Raw genomic sequence first — 24,250 nt, forward strand, 5'->3', positions numbered from 1 at the left:
AGGGGAGCCCCAGAAAAGGTGCGTCCCTCCCCTCTACTCATGTTGAAAGTCTGGATTTTCAAGTGTTCAGACTGGAGAATAGAATCATAGAATCATAGAATCATAGAGTTGGAAGAGACCACAAGGGCCATCGAGTCCAACCCCCTGCCAAGCAGGAAACACCATCAGAGCACTCCTGACATATGGTTGTCAAGCCTCTGCTTAAAGACCTCCAAAGTAGGAGACTCCACCACACTCCTTGGCAGCAAATTCCACTGTCGAACAGCTCTTACTGTCAGGAAGTTCTTCCTAATGTTTAGGTGGAATCTTCTTTCTTGTAGTTTGGATCCATTGCTCCGTGTCCGCTTCTCTGGAGCAGCAGAAAACAACCTTTCTCCCTCCTCTATGTGACATCCTTTTATATATTTGAACATGGCTATCATATCACCCCTTAACCTCCTCTTCTCCAGGCTAAACATGCCCAGCTCCCTTAGCCGTTCCTCATAAGGCATTGTTTCCAGGCCTTTGACCATTTTGGTTGCCCTCCTCTGGACACGTTCCAGTTTGTCCGTGTCCTTCTTGAATTGTGGTGCCCAGAACTGGACACAGTACTCCAGGTGTGGTCTGACCAGAGCAGAATACAGTGGCACTATTACTTCCCTTGATCTAGATGCTATACTCCTATTGATGCAGCCCAGAATTGCATTGGCTTTTTTAGCTGCCGCGTCACACTGTTGGCTCATGTCAAGTTTGTGGTCAACCAAGACTCCTAGATCCTTTTCACATGTACTGCTCTCAAGCCAGGTGTCCCCCATCTTGTATTTGTGCCTCTCATTTTTTTTGCCCAAGTGCAATACTTTACATTTTTCCCTGTTAAAATTCATCTTGTTTGTTTTTGCCCAGTTCTCTAATCTGTCAAGGTCGTTTTGAAGTGTGATCCTGTCCTCTGGGGTGTTAGCCACCCCTCCCAGTTTGGTGTCATCTGCAGATTTGATCAGGATGCCCTTGAGTCCATCATCCAAGTCGTTGATAAAGATGTTGAATAAGACCGGGCCCAAGACAGAACCCTGTGGCACCCCACTAGTCACTCTTCTCCAGGATGAAGAGGAACCATTGATGAGCACCCTTTGGGTTCGGTCAGCCAGCCAGTTACAAATCCACTGAGTGGTAGCATAGTCAAGACCACATAGATAGCAGATGGCGGTCATTCTGCTTGTATGCCTGTTACCCAAAAGGCAGTTCAGTGATGACAGAGGGTAGGAAGCAACGGCAAGCCACCTACCATTTTGAATTCCCCACAATGCGCTGCGTTTTAGAGATCTTAGTCCCTGTCAGCTGCCCAAGTGTGCTGCGTAAGTTCACCAACTCCGCTAGGATAACTCATACAGGAGTTCAGAAGATTATATTTTCTCGTCCAACAAAGTTGTGGCAGCAGAAATTTCCTTTCCCCCTCCAAAACAAGACGCTAACATTACACAAGCAATCTCCTTCTCTTTTCAGATAAGTTCTGTATTGTAGCATTCAATATCCATTCACTTGGGATGTGCAAGTGTATTATTATCTCTAATTTTTAATGTTGGAGTTCAGATTTAATGATGATTAATCCAATTAGGCTGCCTGTTACAGTATTAATAGCTCAGGACTGTTTTTAAGTACCTCTCATTTTGACTTCCCTCACGCGTGCTTGGAATGTTTCGATTTTCAAAGGCTACACCAGCTTATATTACTCCTGTTAGTGTAAAACCAATGTGTAGGAATTAAACATTATTGCCCTGATCGCTGCTATGCTGCATTACAAGAAAAAATAGGCTTCTGTCTACAAAAAACCTTTTTTTTTAGATGGGAAACTGGTGCTAAGTTCCAAAAGGCGTCCAATCCCTAGGGCTGCATGCACAATTCCATCCCTGGATACTATGAATATGGGTCAAATAAAATAGCTGATGAGGTTTTCACTGGCAACATCAAGAACCTGTTTTTTTTATTAAAGATTTTCTTGGGTTACAAAAGTACATACATTGTCCCTATTTTCAGATCAGAGAGGACCTGTTTTAGAGGAAAGGGATGTCAGCAACTCTGCTTATCAGAGGCAAGGATTCCCCTATTCACTGTGGCAGTATATCTGGCTGGCAGATGAAATTGTAATCATCTTCCCTTCAACATGTCATTTGTATAAAACAGAAATCTAAACACAGGTGTTATTATTTAGATGCCAAAATAATTTTGCGTTTCTGAAAAGAGGAACTCCTGTGCAACACCCCCCCACTTAATGCACTCCCTTGCTTTTGCCATTAGGTGGCGCCGTGGGCTTAGCTGGCTATTGTGTCCTTGTGGTTGTCGTTGCTCCAAAGGCTTTGTCAGGGGCCAGATAGAGCTCAAAACAGTTTTATTTTTATGCTCTCCCTCAAGCTTCACCAGTTTATTCTAGTATTGTATTTACATTGTCTAGTCAATGATGGATTCCCTGACGTTTTGCAAGGAATCAGCCAATTCTGTTCGTCTCATCGGAATAGGTGTGGTGTTTCTTTCTAACTCAACAAATGAGCTGTAGATGGAATCTCCCAAACAATATTTCCAATACCATTATTAGTTCTGTCAATTACACCTACCTGCTTAACATGTACCTTCACAGGGCTCCCCCCCCCCCGCAGCCTGAACTCACCAGAACTCAGTCCTGGCACCTCTTGGTGGGCGCCATTGCCATTACAAGTGAATAAGGGAGCCATTCATGATGAGCTCTGACACCTCTTTTCCTAGAAAAATAGAATTGTACCTTCATTCTATGGATGGTGCTGCCTTTTACTGAGTCAGACTATTGGTCTACCTCCTTGTCCCCAGCACTGAGCCTTTTGGGCTTGCCGATCGGAAGGTTGGAGGTTTGAATCCCCATGACAGAGTGAGCTCCTGTTGCTCTGTCCCAGCTCCTGCCAACCTAGCAGTTAAAAAGCACGCCAGTGCAAATAGATAAATATGTACTGCTGTGGCAGGGAAGGTAAACAGCGTTTCCATGAGCTCAGAAGCAGTTTAGTCATGCTGGCCACATGACCCAGAAAGCTGTCTATGGACAAATGCCGGCTCCCTCGGCCTGAAAGCAAGATGAGCGCCACAACCCCATAGTCGCCTTTGACTGGACTTAACCATCCTGGGGTCCTTTACCTTTTACCTTTACCCAACAACTGTCCTGGAATAATGGGGCATCCCATTCATTGACAGCCATTTTGGGTGCCATATTCTCGTGCAATTTGGGGATGCAATCTCATGCAGGTCACATGACTTGTGCAGGAGGGTGGTCCTGGAAGATGGCGTCCTGGTTTTCTCCTGTATCGTGTTGGAGAGTAGGCCAGCTCAGCATTGTCTTCACATTGGCAGGCAGCAACACTTCAGGGTTTCAAACGGGGGGCATTTCCAGCTCTTATCTGGGGCATCTGTGGAATGAACCAGGGACTGTCTGAAGGCAAAGTGATGCGCTATCACAGAGCTATGGCCCTTTGCATACTTGTTTGGGTACACATGTAAGGCTTGTGGTGCATTGGTTAGAGTGTCGGACTACAACCTGGGAGAACAGGGTTCGAATCACTACTCAGCCACGCAAGTCATTGGGTGATCTTGGGCCAATCACTGGCTCTCTGGCTAACCTACCTCACAAGATTGTTGTAGGGATTGAATGAGGAGGAGAACATCACCTTAAACTCCTTGGGGGAAAGGTGGAATATAAACAATAAATAGTGACACAGTTTTTATATGTTGCACAAGCAACGGATCGAACCAAATTCAGATGAGACTGCAGGGGAAACAACTTGATTTGTTCCACGAAGATTGGTATCCCTTGTAAAAGTTTAACAAGGACATGGGTAGGCTTAGCCTCCAGCAATTCAGTCAACTTTGTGGCAGGGTTATTTGAAAATACAGAGCAGTAGTTTGGGCTTTTAGGAAACTATCCTGACTATTCCAGGAGTTGAATCTGTGCTAGATCTGGGAATTAAAAAGGGGGGCTCAGGGATACAACTTACACTCCCACCACTCTCATACCAATATTATAGGAAACTTTAGATTCTATCCAATGTGAAGCAGAACAGGAAATACCTCAATTCCTATTTCTGTCAGACTCCTGCTAATAATGGATTTGAGAAGTCCATTTACAAGTGGAGTCCTGCTAGAGTTCAGTGAAGAGTTTGCACAAAAGCTGACTCTGCTGGCTTTTACAGCCTCTAGAGACTTCTGCTGACATGAGAATTCCCAGCCTCTGGAGAGTCAGTTAATGTTTGGTCACTTGGAATCCTTATAGCTGTGCTGAGAAAAGTGAACGAGCCAGGAAGACTAGTTTGATGCATTCTGAATTAAAAGCCGCTCTCGTGTTTTAATATTTCTTTTTTAAAAAATTGTTTCATTAAAACAACCCTAATAGCCAACTGACAAGAAAGAGGGTTATATAAACACAGCATTATAAAGGGGTTTTGAATGCATGTCTCTTGTGCAATTTTACAAATGCTTTATCAGCCGGGCTGCAGAGTGTTTTATTAAGTTCCAAAAGAATTACTTACAACTTACAAGGGAACTGTTTTATTGTTCCTCAAACGCACTAAAAATGTAACGGATTTGCATGAAACGTACTTAAAAACCACAATGCAAAAGCTGCAGAGTTTTAAAAAACCCTTCCCTTTCTATATTCTATATGTGTACACCCACACCCACCATGTGGCTTTTCTCCTCAACCACGTTGAGAACCTTTAACCTTTTGTGCTCCTTCACTGATGAGCAAGTGTCATAAGGTCTGGAGGACCTTCGAGGCAAACTTAATTAATTTCAAGATTCATTGAAGGGTTGGAGGATTTCCAGTAAAGTGATTGTGTCACGCAAGTCCAGCTGGTTGAACAGCCTTAGGGTGCTCCTAGAGCTCTTGCTGTGGCTAGCTTAGGTTCATATGAATAGAACTAAAGATGTAGGAAGGACTTTAGCAAGATGTCTTGGCTGCTCTGCCAGGTATACAGTAAAGAAGAGCAGGAAACAGTCAGCGTAGAGGTCCAGGTTTCCTTAGATCGGGCCTTTTAAATTTAATTAACATTCTCAGGGAAAGTCCAAGTCAGAGCCGTCTTTCCCATTGGTCTTAGTGGTTCACTGCGCCAGGGCGCCAGCCTTTCAGGGGCACCCTAGCGAGTGAGGGAGCTGTGCGGCTTTGCCAGCAGCCTCCCCTTTCCCTGCACACCCACCAGTTGCGCCCCGCCAACTGTAGGGCTGGCGGGCATCCCAAGCCTCCACAGGAGGAGAGCAATCCCCGCAGAAGCTTAGGATGGAAGCTTCCCTCCCAAGCCTCTGCACCTGCTAAAGATGGCCCTGCTCCTGGTCGTCGTTGTCCTCCTCCTGCTTGTGGGATGTAAACACAGGAGCAGTCAATGACAACATTCCTAGAGTGTACATGTTAGAACACGGGGAGGGATGTCTGTCCAGCAAACAGGTAAACTTCCTGCGGACGGACTTCCTCCGCATGTGACCAGAGGTGGGTGTGGCCTCACCTCTGCAGGTAATGAGAAAAGCACAGGGCAGACAGCCATCTCTCTCTCTCTGCCATCGCCTTTCGAAGAAGCAGGATGCCCTCTTGGCTCTCAGCCAAGATAGGAGAGGGCTATCTTCCTATAAGATAGATTCTAAGTGTATTTTACCTTTTTAAGCCTGTCTGCCGTCTGGGATCATATTGTGAACAGATCGTGAGTAAACTCTTTTATACTTTTATAAAGACTGTGTTGTGTCTTGTATTTTAAGAGGGAACAAAGGGGAAATTACCAGAGTAATTATTATAGAGGTTCTAGCGAACCTGTGCACACGTTACCGTTGCGAACTTGAAGGGGAATGTCTATAAACTCTGCTGATATTTTGGGAACTTGTTAGCACAAGTTGGACAAGGATATAATTAGTCAATATATCCTCTCCTGCACCCCAGAACATTCCCACACTGCTTCCTGGCGAAAGGCAGCGCGCAGCCTTCCCAGGCTGCCTTCTCGGGTGCCCAGACACCAGAGAGCATGTCTGCTAGCACGTTTTCCTGCTTGACCGCCGCCACCACACTGGGGATCGGGGCGGTGGGGGAGGCAGAGGACATTTTCCACTGCCCCCTCCCTTGTTTTGGAGTTGCCAGAGGGGGGCCACCAGAGGGATCTTTGCACCACGGCGCCAGATATGCTTAAGATGGCCCTGGTCCAAGTCCATGTCAAACGTTGGCTTTGGCCCTGTATACCTGAAGGAGCATCTTCACCCCCATTGTTAAGCCCAGACACTGAACTCCAGCTCCGAGGGCCTTCTGGCAGTTCCCTCCCTGTGAGAAGTGAGGTTACAGGGAACCAGGCAGAGGGCCTTTTTGGTAGTTGCGCCTGCCCTGTGGAGTGCCCTCCCATCAGATGTCAAGGAAATAAACGACTATCAGACTTGTAGAAGATATCTAAAGGCAGCTCTGTTCAGGGAAGTTTTTAATGTTTGATGTTTTAGTGTGTTTTTAATATTCTGTTGGGAGCTGCCCAGAGTGGCTGGGGAAACCCAGTCAGATGGGTGGCATATAAATAATAAAATTATTATAATTATTATTATTAATGTCATGCAATTAAGTTATGCATCAGAGTAACTGCCTACACATGAAAGGCATAGTGTAAAAGAAAATAAATCTGCTCTTACACTTTCTAAACAAGGTAGGAAGGAATTCTAACTCTCTGGCTCAGGAAGGCCATTTTGATTCTTGGCTGGAATGTGTCCTGCAACTGCGACTAATGCCTCTTGCTTGCCTGGATGAGGGATGGAGAAATGTGCATGTATAGAAATCGCTGGCTTTTAATTGGCTAGAATGCAGCCTATTGCAAGTAGTCAAATATTATAGGAATATAATGTTCCTCTGTCTGCTTTTGCCTCGTATCCCACCTTCACAGGATGTGGCTCCCAGAAGGTTGCTCACATGGGAATGTGGCCCTCGGGCTGGAAAAAATCCCTCCTGATACTAATGGATGTGGATACCAGAGGTGGATTTAGGGAAGCGCTACCAGTTCAGCTGCACTGGGTGCAGAGCCTCAGGACCACTGCAGGGGATGCCACTATTCTAAGATTGAGAATAGAGCATGAGAGGTAAGGCAAAGATAAAGGGACTCCTGACCATTGGGTCCAGTTGTGACCAACTCTGGGGTTGCAGCGCTCATCTCGCTTTATTGGCCGAGGAAGCCGGCGTACAACTTCCGGGTCATGTGGCCAGCATGACTAAACCGCTTCTGGCGAACCAGAGCAGCGCACAGAAACGCTGTTTAGCTTCCCGCCAGAGCAGTACCTATTTATCTACTTGCACTTTGGCATGCTTTCGAACTGCTAGGTTGGCAGGAGCAGGGACCCAACAAGGGGAGCTCACCCCTTCACGGGGATTCGAACCGCTGACCTTCTTATCGGTGAGTCCTAGGCTCTGTGGTTTAGAATAGAGCACAAGAGGTAAGGGGCACCAAATTTTGGAATCATACAGGGTGCCACTGAAATTTGAGACTCCAAGGTCTGCCCCTGTGGAAAGTTCTAATAATCACTGCTATTAAATAACATTTTGTGGCTACATAAATACATCTAGGGCCTCTTCCCAGTTCTTTTGTTTCCCAGGAAGCAAAGAGTTGGAGCCTTGTTTTGAAAGCACCTTGGAAACGTTAATGTTATTAGTATGTGTCAGGGCTGCCTCAGGTCTCAGCTCACAAAACACCAACGCCAAGCTCTTCTTATATACAAGGATGTTTATTGCAGTTCATTATTGGTTCCACAACCGAGGCGTGCAGCCCCGCGTCTCTTAGCCTAGACATTTGAAGTCCCCTCTGAATCGGTTCCGCCCCTACACCAGTTTAAGAGGCTTGCGCTAGACCACCTCTTCCTGTCCTTTCTTTTCCGCAGGGTCTTTCTGCCCCCCTGGGTTCCTTCCCTCCTGCTTTCCCCTGACGCGGATCCCTCAGATGCCTGCTCCCCCCTCCTTCGTGCTTTGGGGCCAGGCTCCTCCTCCGGGCTCTCTGCATTTCCGCGCGCCTCCACATTTGAACTTGGCGCGCGTTCGCTACCCCTGACCTTCCTTTTGACAGATACACTACTCCCTGTACTACTCTCTACCCCTTCCGGCAGGACGTCCTGCCCCGATCTCCTTCCCCTGTCTCCTTCCTGCTCTGCTCCGTGTGTCACACTGGGAACCCCGCTCTTCTCACCCCGTTCCTCCTGGGAAGCCGACCCCGATCTCCCACTCCCACTCGGGGTTTCCCTGCTGCTTCCCTGCTCCTGGCAAGTCCCCCCTGTGACCCCCCTTGGCTTGACCAGGGGCGCCCCCTTCTGGGAATCCTCCGATTCACTTGAGAGACTCATGAAAGACCTCATGAAAAATTCCTGATTTTTCAGCTGCAAAGTTGAAACTGCCTTATCAGCCATGGCCTTTCCCCACAATAGCCTTGTAATTTCAAATTTCATGCGTTTTTCCCACTCGCCCTGTACACATTATGTCTCAATAAACTCTTTGACCCATTATTCTTCAAACAAACAAAGGAAAAAGCGTGATGCCAGTGATGATGGTGATAAGAGGAAAAGCTCACGTGCGAAAGCTGAAGCTGCAGGTGATACAAATACATAAACTAAAAATGGAGAGAGAATTCCTAACATTGAATCTCTAACCCATGTATTACCCAAACCTTAAAAAAAACCAAAAAAACCCCCAGAACAACAGGAACATGTCAGCAAAGCTCTAATCTAATGTATATGTCATTGTAAATTTGAAGAAGCTGATCAATGTTAACATTTCATCCTAACTTTGACAGATTAGGAGTCAGTGGGAAAGGTCAGCAATGCTGACATTTATTTGTTTATTATACTTACACCTAGTTCTTCCTCAGGAGATCAGAGCAGCTTAAAAATGTTTCTGAGGTAATCTTTTGTCCAGGGAGTTCCAGGGTCATACACCTTCACCATCACCAGTAGAACTGTATTGCTTGTCAACAAGCAATTTCCCAAAGCCATTTGCCAACAAATCTGATGAACTGCAATGTGCTTGGGTTAATAACCACATCCCAGTCTTCTCTGCACCTTTCCTCAGTAAATAGCAAAAGTTCCCATTCTGTATGAAGCCTTGCAGCCTATCATTTCTAGAATTTACAGGTAAACCCGGAGGTCAGCAAAATTGCTTTTGGCTGATGACCAAACATCATCCTCGTGTCTATTATTTACCACGAAGTGGCATTTTACTATAATATATCAAGTACTTTATCATCTTATCTGAAGATAGCTGCTAGAGGAGGAGCAACTCATATGAAAAATAAGAGAAGTAGCTACCAGCAGAGGACAAAACCTTTCTCAGCAGCTGTGGGATATATAAATGAGCACAGAAGAGGCACAGCCACCTTGGAAAGGAGCAAAGTGATTGAGAAGAACCTCAAGGAGGATGACATCAGCGTGGCCAAAAACATGAAATTACACCTACTAGGGACTGGAGAATCTGGAAAAAAGCACAGCTGTGAAGCAGAAGAAACAAACCAGAGCTTTCTGACAGTAAGAGCTGTTCTGCAGTAGAATGGACTCCCTTGGGAGATTGTGGATTCTCCTTCATTGAAGGTTTTAAAGCAGAGTTTGGGTGTCTATCTGTCATGGGTGCTTTAGTTGAGATTTCTGCATTGCAGAGGGTTGGATTAGATGACCCTCTGGGTTCCTTCCAGCTTTACGATTCTATATTACATCATTTTGGCTGAAATGATGAAGTGCACTTAGTACTTTCCCAGCACACCAGGGTCGGGAGAAGCATACAGGAGGGACTCACCAGGGCCAGCTCAAAAATGTTGCTGTCTGAGGTATAGGACAATATGGTGCCCCTTTCCCATAAATGAGGTTTATTTTATTGAGTGTTTGTTTCAATGTTTTGATGAATTGGTAGTTGGTATTGTACCATTGAACCACTTAGAAGCAACTTAGAAGCCAAATTAATTGGACTCCAACTTCCATCATCCTCAGCGAGCAGGGTCAATGATCAGAAGTGATGGGAGTTGTAGTTCAAAACATCTGTAAGACACCACGTTGGGAAGGCTGGCTAGGTCACTAACTGCACAGTCCTGGACATACTTGCAGACAGGCTCAGCCTCCTTCACCACTGGCCTGGCCACACATGTTTACCAGCCATAGGAAGAGAATTCCCCATGGCTGGTGGGATCTTGGGGTGGTCTTCCTGCCCAAAAATGTATTTTCAAATGGGCTAATCAGTGGTCTCTCCTGGAGAGCAGTACCTTTCTGGTTGGCTGGCCATTGGCCGATGCCTTGTTTGGATGGGCAGCAAGGCTTAAAAGGCCAGCTGCATGTGGCTTTCACAGTGCAGTCAGGTAGAAGTCTGGAATCGATATACATCCAATGTCTGAGCCAAAGCTCTGCCTACAGCTGTAGTCAATAAAGTGGTGTCCATTTTTTAATTCAGATCGCTGCCTGCCTGAGTTTGTACTGTCACACCTCGCCATAGCATTAGGCCAGGTTGGGGGAAGTACTGGGACTGGGACCACAAATGGGGGGAATATACGTTTATGACCACAAATGGGGGCAATATACTGGGACCACAAATGGGGGGAATATACTTTTATGAATATTTACCCAGAAGCAAATGCTGTTTTACTCGCATAGGTAAAGGTAAAGGTAAAGGTAAAGGTAAAGGGACCCCTAACCATTAGGTCCGGTCGTGACCGACTCTGGGGTTGCGGCGCTCATCTCGCTTTATTGGCTGAGGGAGCTGGCGTACAGCATCCAGGTCATGTGGCCAGCATGACTAAGCTGCTTCTGGCGAACCAGAGCAGCGCACGGAAACGCTGTTTACCTTCCCACCGGAGCGGTACCTATTTATCTACTTGCACTTTGACGTGCTTTTGAACTGCTAGGTTGCAGGAGCAGGGACCGAACAACAGGAGCTCACCCCGTCACGGGGATTTGAACTGCCAACCTTCTGATCAGCAAGTCCTAGGCTCTATGGTTTAACCCACAGCGCCACTCGCGTCCCTTTTTTACTCCCATAGAATATTTTTAAATGGCAGTCTAACAGTGCAATCCTGTCTACCATATGTCTACTCAGAGGTAAGGCCCTTTGAGCTTGTTGGGTTGTGTTCCCAGGGAAGTGTGTTTGGGGAGCTGTTAGCAGAATGTGCCTTTTCCAGCAGGGAGAAACTGCAGGATTAGTTGCATTTAGAATCTTGCTCTGTTTCGTTGAGTGCTAATTTTCAAGTGAAGCATCTCACAGTATGGTTATAAGCTTTCCATCTGCAGAATAACCCCTGCAATAAAAAAAATCAATACACACACACAATGGGAAAATCAGGTTGTTCCTGCCCATAGGTATATGCGGCATTGTGCTTTAAACAACTGTAGATTTGCTTTGATTCCGGGAGAATGGATCATCGGCAGGACTCCGTGTGTATTTATGCACATGGGTTCAACTAGTTCTTTCATCTATCACAGTTTCCTGTTTTTAAATATCCAGCTTTAAAATCTAAATCCCTGCTGCCCCGCATAGCTAGAATGATGCTTTGTATACCAATGAAGAGTAGATTAAAACTGCATCTCTGCCAATGGGTCCCAGCACACCCGTTCGCACACAGGGAGAGGACAGGGTATCTGATTGCCGAAAGAACATTTTATTACATAGGGGGGGAAGCAATTTAATGTTTTTCTATATATATTTCAGGCAACTCTCTGAGCCTTGCATGATCCTACTCAGGGTAAGGAAGGCATCTGGAAAGATACAAGAAGCCATACCAACTGTCTAAGACTTTCTGAAACTGCCTTTGGGCTCCCTTACTATAAAATGTCTACAATATACAGGTTGGAAGGTTTACTGTGAATATCACTTTAGCTCACCAAAGCATCTCTGCTAAGGAAGTAAATGTGGTAAGAAACCCCACTCAAAACCCCAGTTTTATGTATTTCTTCACATGTAGTTGTTGGGACTGGTTCCTTCTTTTTCCAGTTCAACACCTGTGGTACCACTGAATTTATCCCTAGTTGCCTCCTCCATCAATATAAGATCGACATGCCTTGTTAGACCTCCATGTACCAGTGCAGTAGGCCTTTGAATGTCATTTGCTGTGCGGCAAACAAAAGAGTAAGGCTGTTGTGTTTATGCCCTTAAAGACCTACCTGTATTGCTCTGCTACTGGTGGGGGCAGGGGAGGACTAGCTGCATTTAGTAATCCAAGCCATGTTCTGGACTGCAGTTGATACTGGTAATTCACATTTGGTACAATAAAAAATGTTATTTTGCATTGGCTGTAGGGTTTTGGGTTTTGGTGCAAGGAGAAGACATTGTGCTCATTTAACATTACAGTGGTAAGGTAAAGGTAAAGGTACCCCTGCCCGTACGGGCCAGTCTTGACAGACTCTAGGGTTGCGCGCTCATCTCACTCTATAGGCCGGGAGCCAGTGCTGTCCGCAGACACTTCCAGGTCACGTGGCCAGATTGACGAAGCTACTCTGGCGAGCCAGAACCGCACATGGAAACGCTGTTTACCTTCCCGCTAGTAAGCGGTCCCTATTTATCTACTTGCACCCGGGGGTGCTTTCGAACTGCTAGGTTGGCAGGCGCTGGGACCGAGCAACGGGAGCGCACCCTGCCGCGGGGATTCGAACCGCCGACCATGCGATCGGCAAGTCCTAGGCGCTGAGGTTTTACCCCCAGCGCCACCCGCGTCCCATTACAGTGGTACCTTGGGTTAAGTACTTAATTCGTTCCGGAGGTCTGTTCTTAACCTGAAACTGTTCTTAACCTGAAGCACCACTTTAGCTAATGGGGCCTCCTGCTGCCGCTGCACGATTTCTGTTCTCATCCTGAAGCAAAGCGTATGTAACCTGAGAGTATGTAACCCGAGGTACCACTGTAATGGCATCAGTGGAACTGATGGAAATGCTAAGGCAGATGCAAGAGAATGGAGCTAGTCAACAGCAGTGTGAAGAAAAGATATTCTGTAAATTTAGAGAAATGAAATGAAAACGTCACATTTGCACTCTTGTCTACTGACCCAGCTATAATTCTCAGAGTGGAATAATCTGGACTCCATGTAAAAATCTGTTGCTTTTGTGTACTGTGAAAGCACTGTTTTATTGGCTTGATCCTGGACTGTATAGAGCACTTTGGTCAATGCACTCAAGCCTAATTAGTTTGATTTTCTTACAGATTCACATTGCTACAATTTTCAAACAAACAGACACAAATCCAAATGTCTCAGACCTAGGGAGTCATCGGATGAGCCTTACTTTGACAGGACAGATGGAGGAATTCTCTTCCAGCATTCTAGCTGAGCAATTGAGGAAACACAAACAGCTCTCGGTTTATGATTGGCTGTCTTCTTTTTTTAAAAAAAATAAATAACAACTATGCACCCTTCATGAAAAGTCTCAACAGGGCCAGCTGCTGATTGTTCAATGATGGAATCAAGGCATGGTCCAAATAAAATTAAGAAATGCTGGTGGAATTCTCTTGAGCTGGGCATGGAGAAATGAGGACTTTCCACTGAATTATCCTCCAGCTTGGATCAAAATCCCTCAGCCCTCCTACTGGTTCTCTTTCCCCATTCTAGCCATCTGATGGTGATGAGAACAGCAGCGACAGCAGGAAGCATGCAGAAAACAGGACAGTTTTCAAAGGTGGCCCTGCATTTAGCACATTGCAGTAACCTGACTGTGAGGTTACCACAGTATAGACCACTGAAACCAGCTCGTCCCCATCCAGATAGGGTTCCCAGTTGGGTTCCTAGGTTTGAAGGTGTGCTCACCCGAATGTGCTTAAAATCCCCCTTCAGACCATCATGGTGGATGTGAGAAGGTTTGGAGTAGAACTGGGGCATGTGGAGATTTGTGGGGGACCTGCAGACACCACTCCTCCCTTTCCCATTTTAAGGCCACATGTGCTCACCTTAAGGCCTGAAGAGACTACCTACTGTGCTTGGAAGTGATTGAAGCTGCACACTCAAAGCCATTTTCTATTATGTGTATGTTTATGTTTTTACTCTTCTAACACATATTCCTCTTACCCTGCCTTAACATATGACTGTGTAAGATTGAGAGAGTTACATTTCACCCTTTGGACTATTTAGGAGAGAGAAAGAGAGAGAGAGAGAGGAGAGAAATTAACTGTTGAGGCCTGCGGATCTATTTCAAAGCTTGACCAGATCAATTATGAAACTCCAGGCCTGTGACAACTTGCAGATGTGTGACTGAACTGATTATCAGATGGGTTGCATTGGTTTACTTAACCCTTTGCACATGTGGGCTTCGATTGCGGGCCAGGAAAAAGGTGTGATACCATACATTTTCATTCCTCACTGTTTCAGACTCAATTGACTTTTACCCACATGTCCTGATTGGATCCTGGTCCTTCTCAGGTGTGAATTATTTAATTAGCTTTGTTGTCACATATGTTTTCTTCTCTGTAATGCCAGCTCTTGCAACCTCCCCCTTTCTTTCTTATATAAAGATATAACTGAAACTCCCAAACACTCTTCTGGTAATTGACACCGTTATGACTTGGCGATTGCTGAAGAATAGGTTATTGATTGCCCCGGTGGAAAGACATAGCACTATTTCTGGCATAACCTTCCGTGTAATAGACAGTATCTGATCTCCTCTTGTCACCGAAAACAAGGCAGAGCCCTGGTATCTCTCTCATTAGAAACAACAGAATCACAACGCCTTGCATCGAGAGATGAATAGATAAAGAGACTGTCTTGCTACATGTGTGGATAAAGTCTGACATTCTGGGAAGATATCTCTAACAGGTAGGGGATGACAGCTCGAATCCAGTGGCTTCCTATCAGGTTTGGGGGTGGGAATTTAAGGGCCCTGAAAATTGCATTTCTAGCACTGGTAAAGATGTCTTGGTTCACACACATACAATGATACCCTGTACAGTGTAGCACTTGTTCTGGCCTCATTTGTGATACCCATCAGATTAATCACGAACAATTCTTAAATGCCACAAACTCTGGAAAGAGGCAAGGCCAAACTTCATTCATTTCTGCAGTTCCTTAATAAATATCTGATCTAGCAGCAAACTTTTGGTGGTAGCATCTGCAGGGAAAGCAAGCTTGGGTGTTTCTCCCAGTACCAGACAAAATGCACAGGCCAAACAGAGGGAGAGCCCGCAAAATGCACCCCAGCCCATAATCATCTGGATAACTCAATGGAAGGCCTACAAACAGGTTTTTCTAGGCTCAGGGGTTGGACAAGACAATATGCAGTAGGCACATGCTTCCATCTCATGTCCTTCCACCTCACAGTATTTCCCAGGAGTCATCAATGTCAGAGGCAACTTGTGAGGCTTCTGGGCTGGTACACTGGAGATTTTGACCTTGCTTTTACCTCATGAAACAGTCTGCACTAACTTTGACCTGGTTGGCCCCATACAAAGTGAAAAGTGTTCCCCTCTTCCCTCTTCCCCCTCTCCCACCCCATAGGACCTAGTACCGGGCTCATAAAATCCTGTTTGTGATTCTGCCATGTAACCATTAGGAGCCTGCTTGGATTGAGATACTGGTAGTCCTGGGTGGTTTAATAGGGTCTTTAAGAACTCAGTCCTTGACCTTAATGGCCTTCTCCTCAGGCCACATCTACCACTACTGCTGTTGTACACCTTCCTCAAGTGCATTTACTTGTCTTGAATTTGTTGTTAAGATTTGATAATCCCTCTTGCTTGCCTGGATGGAGAGATACCAGGATATGTAGAAACCTCTGACCTTTTCATGGCTGGAATGTAGCCAACGGTACAAAGGTAAGAGTCACATCCATTGATCCACCTATTTTGCATCTGGCGGTGCCTACTCTGACCTCTGGCCTCACCCAGCATTTATGGGTCCCTCCCTCCTTCCCAATCAAGGTTGCCCACAGGACAATATGACACTCAGGATGAAAAAGGTTCCCCTGCCCATGATCTGAAGTCTTGTTAGGACAGTAGCCAATAGGGTCAGATTTGTATGAAAAATGTTTTCTGTGGCTACATGCCACAACTATCAGTATGTGTAGTGGGATAGGGAATTAGATCAAAACCAAAGCCCTAGGCCAATGTTCCTTCCGAGAGTTGAACTATTTCTTTTTATTGTGATCAAAGTTATACACTTTATTCTGCTCCAAATCAGGATTAAAGCTTCTTTTCCACCTAAGGCAGATGATTTCATTCTATGCTACTTACTTGCATTATGTATGTTGAGATATTTGTCGTTGTCCATAATATAATTGACCAGATGCGTCAGTTGCTTCCAGGCTATTTAATGGTGTCTAATTAAAGGCTTCAGAATCAATTTCCCAGCTGGCCACTATCAGCTCCTATTCCTTCAGCAATGTTATGAATTAGTATTGTCCGGACTAATAATTAAAGTGTTCTGCCATGTTGAAATGAAATGAATGGGCTTGCTTTGGTGGCGCTTTTGGGGAAACTGGGCTGTTAGTGGTTATAATTTGCATCTTAATAGTCTTGCTCTTCTATTTGGTCTTTCAGCTTTCGCTAGGGTTAGATGTACACAGGAATATAGCCAGTCATTAGTGTCAAATTTTGTTTTCGACATCTGAAAAGATTATTGTGGCTATTGTCGGTTGTGCTGATCTTCTCTATTGGTGGAATCCATGTCCTGGATCTTTTAGCTGTTTTCTGTAATTGAAACAGCTATCACTGTAGCTACCAGAGAAACTTTCAGACAACACAATAATAACTATCAATCCTTGCAAACACAAGGGCTGGAGTCCAGGGGCTGAACACAGTTTTGAGTGCAGCTATTGCTTTCCTGTTCTCAATTAGGAAACTCTTTTTTTCCCACATAGAATGCTAGAATCTATGGAAGTCAGCCAAATCAAAGTCAGAAATGGAAGCATAAGCTTCTGAATTCTTTTTGTGTGTGCCTGTGCCTGAAGAGGAGAGGGAACAAAGTTAGCACATGATCCCAAAGCCCACACAGGATCACCAGTATATGAACTTCTGCTATGTTCCTGTGATCAAGTTTCCTTAAACTAAGGCCATTGTAACTCCAAGAAGTTGCAGTTTGTGCAGATTAAGAAAATAGATTTAAATATTATGGTCCACGATGATACCTGATGGCCTTGGGCAAGACACCCATAACTTGGAAGGGACAAGGCATGCAAACCAAGAAGGTCCTCCTCCTACTTCTCTCACCACCTTAGGTGCTCCTTGCCAACAGGGAATGGTGCTGCCATTGGATCATTGGGCCCCCTGCCAGCCTTGGAACCCAATAAATGCCTGACATTGTTATCCTCTATAGTCAACCCTGGCCCATTTCTTTGTTGATACAGAAAATTATAGAGTAGCCAGAAGCAAGAGGATATCTCATCCATGGGCTTTATCAAACTCTGGTTTCTATCACCAGTCTGGTAGGCTTTAAAGACAGCACTGCATGCACACACACCAACTCATGGAAAGTTGGATATGTTTTGTTCATGAGTTTAGGGCAGGGGTGGCCAGCTCCCAAGAGACTGTGATCTACTTACAGAATTAAAAACTGGCAGTGATCTACCCCTGGTTTTTTTGGGTTCAGGTGAAAGTTGTTGAGCTTTTTTAGGGAGGAGGAAAGCCCTTTTTTAAAGGGTTTTGGGGGAGGAACAGCCACTCACCAACAGATCGCTGGGGAAACAAACAGCCTCAATGAATAAACTCCATCTTCCGTTCTGCAGAGCGTGCAACAATGGAGAATGGAGCGAGGGGGCGGATTCTATTTTACCCAGCAATCGACTGCAATCTACCAAAACCACCTGAGGATCTACCAGTAGATTGCGATCGACCTGTTGGACATCCCTGGTCTAGGGCAATGAAATACAGTGTTATTAAAAGATGGTGATGAAAAGGGGGGACTTGTTTTGATTTAAGACCCAATTCAAACATCACATTTTATTAACTCATTTGTACGGACTCAAGTGTCTTCTACGAAGGTTGTGATGTTGATATGATCTGCTGAGACACTAGTAACTATTTATTGCATCACTTATGGGTGTGTATGAACCTGTAGCTTGCATTGTAACAGGGGAAGCAGTAACTTGTATCACTACATTAGAAGTCTACTGCTATGCCTGGGAAGCAAGGCAAAACTACCTGGCTTTATGTTGCTTCCTAAGCCGCTTTAACTCCTTGCTGCGAAGCTCACTTGGAGCTGGTTCACACATATGTTACTTGTTTTCTCTTTGTTTCATTCCTGTGGGTGTATTTTGGGGAGTAAACCTCACTGGATGCTTCTGAGTGACCATGCAAATGACTGCATTGTTAACCTGCAGTCGTGAACAATTAAGTTATATTCTGTTGAAATCTGTGATAATGGAGTGAGCGCCACTGTGTGCACCTACATCAAAAGAGGAGAGTTTTAAAGCTGTAAGGTAGAAAAGTGTGCTATTTTTAACACAGTGCCCTGCTTCTGATTTCAATTTGATACAGACTCATCCGTGTCCTTTGCTTCTCTGTCTTCTGATCCCTATCTACATTGTGCTTCTAGACAGAATCTATTGTGCTGTAGCTAAACTTCATTATTTTCAAGTGGTCAACACAAGTCTTCTAAAGGAAATATTATATCTCATAATAGGAGTCATGGCACTCAAAATAAAAGAATGACTGTGTACGCTGAAAAGTTATTTCCCTTGGTTAGCAGCAAGATAATGTCTGTTGGGTGACCCTTTTCTCTCTATATACATATATATACTTTATCATATAAAATGAAAAAGGCTTTGTTTGTATGCATTGAGGAAAAAAGAGAGAGATCCATCAAACAACCAAGGGAATAAAGAACTTTACTCTGTTTGAGGGACTGTGATCTGGACAACAGTAGCACGATTATTATTTTTAGCTTAGCTGTTATTTGAAAAAGAAAAGCAACCACTTAGTTGAGAACCATAAGCATATTATTAGTCAAACAGAGTCACAAATAACAAACAAAAGGTTGAAAGGAAAGGCCTGCTTATTGTCCTCTTGATCTATATTCCAAATTACAGCAATTCATTGTGACAAAAATAAAACATGATTTCTGAATTATTAGCAATTGTGGTGTTTGAAGATTAATTCTGAAATACCACACAATGGGGATGGGGATAAGGTGTAACAAGTGTTGGAGAAATAATATTCAATCTTTTATTCTGTTTAATTTTGAACCATGACATTTATCAAAATAATAACAACTCATGGAGACTCATACTCCTTTTTAATTTTTTTTTTGTTACTATAGAATAATTGCATACATTTAACTCCTCTGCAAAAAGAAAAGAAAAATGTGATAGCGTTTTATGGTAAGTTGGATGGAAAGTATCCCTCTTTAGCTCCCATTGGGTTCAATGAAAAATAAAATATAGGAAACCTTTTTTTTAAAAAAAGATGTGATGGGATATTTTGGTAGCTTGAACAAAAAGCATCCAAAACTCCTCTTTATTTAAATGAAGTTGTGGTGAAATCCTAACCCCAGATCTGCCAAGATAAGTGAGTTAGGATGAGGTGAATGATCGGCTCAGTTGGGCTATGCTAGTGTAAGTCTGCACCCCTGGCTCAGCTAGAGATATGGTGGGGCGATTCTCCCATCTTGGCCCAGCCAGGGCCCAGCATGAGCTCTGAAAAATGGGTATCTCTCTAATGAATGCAATTTTGCACACCTTTGGTCAAGAACTAAGTTGCAATATTTGGAGATGTATGAATTTTGAAGGGTACCTGTGTTTCAGTTCGGGTATTGGTTTGAGAAATGCAAATTAGTTTCTACAATAAAAATATTCCCCACCCCCCACAACCCTCATCTCCTGGGTCACACCCTAATGATGCCTTTGGTGTAAAGACCCTAACCTTTAACCCTCCAGATGTTTTGGCCTAAAACTCCCATGATCCCTAGCTAACAGGACCAGTGGTCAGGGATGATGGGAACTATAGTCTCAAAACATCTGGAGGGCCGAGTTTGAGGAAGCCTGCCCTAAACCTTAACCCTTCTCCTTTCCCATTTGGTGCTCATCTTCAGCAAAAGCCAACTGCTCATTTCTGTTCTTGAGTCTTTCCAGGAAATAGTCCCCACCCCCATCTCCCACAATGAGGCGGGATACACTTCATTTCTCCCTGCTGCCCCCCTTCCCCACTATGTCCTCACTCCAGAACCCATACAGGACTAGCCTAAGCTAAAATTGCACTTAATTAGGCAGCTAGATAATCAGGTACAGTGCTGCTCTGCCTCATTATGCTCTCCCAGACATTCATTTCTACAAGGAAATCATTAGAACATTGAAGCCAGTGGAATTACTCAACGGATGTTAAATGGCACTGCCACAACCAGCCTCCTAAATTGGTGTCCTGTATAAAAATGATCACCATACCTCATCCGTCCCTTCACACATGTCATTCCTGCTATTATTAGAAATTTGTGAATACCATAATGTGCCTCTAATTCCATAATTACGATTACCGACTTAAATAAATGTTTCCGAAACCGCACTTTTCCAAGGAAGCCTGCTAACGTGTCGCTTTGATTTTATAGCTGGCGTAAGCCAGTGAGCAGCTCCAGGAGCTTAAAATGATCTTGCATTTCCTGAAAGTATTTGATAAAGTTGCGTATTCAAGGTTAATGGTCAGGGGCGCACAAAGTTATGGAATCGTAGGGAAATTAGTGGTCCCATTTGAAAATTAACAGTGGGGCAGGAATTAAAGAAGGGAGGAGGGTCTAGAATTTTAAAAAAAAATGTGCATCAGGCTACTTCTGATTATTCTTGTAAATATATGAGGGGTGGGGAAGCAGGCTGAGCTCTTGAGATTTCTCTGTCTGGCGCACAGGGTTTCCCCAAGCTAAATCTCTTCTTCAGTCAAACCTGCCTGCTTTGCATCCTTCTTGAATGCTTTTGCCTGGCTGGAGTATGTCTTTGAAACTGCGTCTTCCATCTTCCAAGAGGAAAGAGAGGGGTATGTGAGCCTGTGTAGAAACTAGAGTTGCATTAGTTGCTCTGGCGGTTCCCTCATTGCGAGAAGCACAGCTACAGGGATCCAGGGAGACGGCCTTCTTGGTAGTGGCGCCCGCCCTGCAGTGGCATAGCGTGGGGGGTGCCAGGGGTGCCGGCCGCACCGGGCGCAACATCTGGGGGGGCGCTCGCTGCCTCCGGAGTCGCCGAAGAACCTCGGGCGCAGGCTGTAGCGGAGCCGCATGTCTCGCGGAACCGCCGAGCTGTGCGTGCGTCCAGGCTGAAGGCGCCCGGCAGGCAGCGGCTCTCAGCGCTCGCCGCGGAGGACGCGCCAGGCAGCCCCTCTTCACAGCCCCGCCTCCACCGGTGCTGCTGCAGCTGCTGGGCAGTTGCATTTTCCTCGCCTCTCTGCCCCCCTCCTCCTCCGGGCAAGCGGCGTCATTTGGGCGGCAGCGCCAGCGGCAACTCGCGGGTTAGGGGGGGCGCAAATTACTTGCCTTGCCCCGGGTTAGGGGGCGCAAATTACTTGCGTTGCCCCGGGTGCTGAGAACTCACGCTACGCCGCTGCCGCCCTGTGGAACGCCCTTCCAGCAGATGTCAAAGAGATAAACAACTATCTGACATTTAGAAGACATCTGAAGGCGGCCCTGTTCAGGGAAGTTTTTAATGTGTGACATTTTAATTTTTTATCTTTGTTGGAAGCCACCCAGAGTGGCTGGGGAAACCCAGCCAGATGGGCAGGGTATAAATAATAAATTATTATTATTTTGCCTCTACTAGGATGTGGCCCCTGGAATGTTGCCCAGAAAGGAACATGGCCCTCAGTCTCATAAAGGTTCCCCACCCTCTGAAGCATACAATTGCACTGAAGCTGCTCTTAATCGGCTTTTGCTTCTGTCTGTATAACTGCTATGAGATCTTCAGCTTTGTGAAAGGAGAACTTAATAACGGTGTTTCATTCTCTCTTGCTCTCTCTTTCTCCCACGCACCTGTCCAAGTTGTATTAGGAAAGGAGATAGTGAAAGGCCCAGTACATCAAAATAAATTTCATGGGTGAGAAGGGATTTAGCTGAGCATCTTGGTCAAAATCTAGGCCTTTTTCTGTCATGAGCTGCATTTCCTTGGGAATGGTGACTTGGGGGTTGTGGTGGACAAGGCCAGAGGCAAAGTGGGCGAGGCACCACATTTCACAGTCTGGCTGGATCTAGACACATTAAAAAAAAAAAAATTCAGGGAAACACGTTGTAAAGCTCATAATGGGAAATCACATTGCCAAAGGATTGAACTCTACAGGGCCATCTGGTGTCACAGTGTTATAACACATTTAAAACACTTTTTTTTTTTTTACTAATGTAGCTGAATCCTCTCTTTTTGCCAACTCTTTCCCCTCCATTTTAGCCCATTGAATGGAATTCAATCTGAGGGCTGCGTGGAAGTAGGTTGAAGGCTCAGTTCATTGCATCATTATTATTATTATTATTATTATTATTATTATTATTATTATTATTATTATTATTATACCACCCTTCATTATAAGATCTGAGTAGTCCACAGAACCACATCTTCATGAATTCCTTATTGTGCAAACTTTTTATGAAACTTAATATAGAATACACAGTTAGCCTGAACTCCAATAATGAATTTTTGTGAGTGCTATTTTCTATTCCTAATACAAATGTTGGTTATTCTCACAATTTACCATTCCTGCTATTTCTCCCTTGAATAAGACACTGTTGTGAGTTTTATGGTAGAAGTAGTCTTAGCTGCATATGTTTTTGCTTTACCTCTCTTGTTCTCCTCGTCAGCAGATTTTAGGACATTTCACACCTTTTCCACTCTTCACAGATGAATTATGAAACTTGACTTTTTCTGCTATTTTTTTTAAAGCTAAATAACACAACCGCTTTTTGAAATTCCCTTATGCTAAAATGAAGTAATCACGAGAGAAGGGTGTTGTTGTTGTTACTTTCTAAGCACAATACTTTATTCACTACTTATTAATCTGAATCCTTTTTACCATTTTGGCAACTGAAGAAGAGTCTCAGAGCGGTTTAGTAAAGGTAAAGGAACCCCTGACCATTAAGGTCCAGTTGTGACCGACTCGGGGGTTGCGCACTCATCTTGCTCTATAGGCCGAGGGAGCCGGCGTTTGTCCGCAGACAGCTTCTGGGTCATGTATCCCGATGTCAACATTTTACAGAAGCTCTCATAATCAAATTGTTGCATTTGTCTTTGGTATAGAAGGGAATTCCCAACACTTCTGGAAGCAGATTCTTTCAGGAAATTGACTGGCTGGCTCACCCTTGGATAGTGCAATTATCAATACATGCAATTTAGCATTCAGCTCCCAGTGCTCTCTGATTGCATATACTAATGGAATTAGCATCACCTTGTTTTCCTTGTTTTGTATACAGTTATTTCTGAATTTAGTTTAATAAGCACGTTGCATTTGTTTTCTACACAGGTTTAGGTCCCTCTCCCACCCCCCGAGAGAGAGAGAGCAGTTTTGCAATGGATCAGCTATAAACACATTCAAAATAAAGTTTGAACAGTTATGCATCTGCCCACGTTTGTTCAGCTAGTCTTGAATGGAGTCTTCCACTGTGTCAACTGATCAACTTCACCTGGCTTGCTGCCTGGACTCCTCCACTTGGAAATACCAGGGATGGAGCCTGGGATCTGCTACCTACCGTCTGCTGTTATGTGCTCTCCTAAATCCATTCAGAATTATTTCTTTGCCATTCTGTGGCAAATACGTGTTGCTGTAGATCAGCTACTGGAGGAGTGAATAGTATATATTTTGCATGAGTCAGGCTGACTCTCTCAAAGCCATTCCTTGCATTTTTAATATGGTTCCTGATGCATAAAAAATTGTTGTTGTTATTGCTGATGATGAGGGCTTGAACTCAGGAGGTGGAATGTCCCCATGCTCCATGAATGTGCCTACACCACCCAGCCTTCCTGAATTCAATGGGACAGTCAGAAGTGCAGCTTCTGATGTGTGTAGCTTTTCCTCCTCTGAAGTTTAGCTCACACCTTGTTGTTGTTGTTGTTGTTTTGAGGCATGAATATGTCTTCTAAATATCAGCAATCAAGAAAAACCAGTCAGGTTTGAACTGAATAATCTGCATTTGTCAATTAATTGGGTTATGCTTGAATCTACTGACGGTTATCTGTTCTTGCTGCTGAACGTTTTACTGGTTTTCTTAGATGCATATATATTCTAATATGTTCTAATAATGTTCTGACCAGAGATGGCATCCATCAATATATATGAAACAATGTGTAATATCCAACAAAATCCTACTCAGAATAGACCCACTGAAATCAATGAGCTCAAATCATTATATGTCTTAGGCCCAGGATACCTAAAAGACTG

Source organism: Podarcis vaucheri, assembly GCF_965113315.1.
Source record: "Podarcis vaucheri genome assembly, chromosome: 3".
In the NCBI taxonomy this organism is placed as follows: domain Eukaryota; kingdom Metazoa; phylum Chordata; class Lepidosauria; order Squamata; family Lacertidae; genus Podarcis; species Podarcis vaucheri.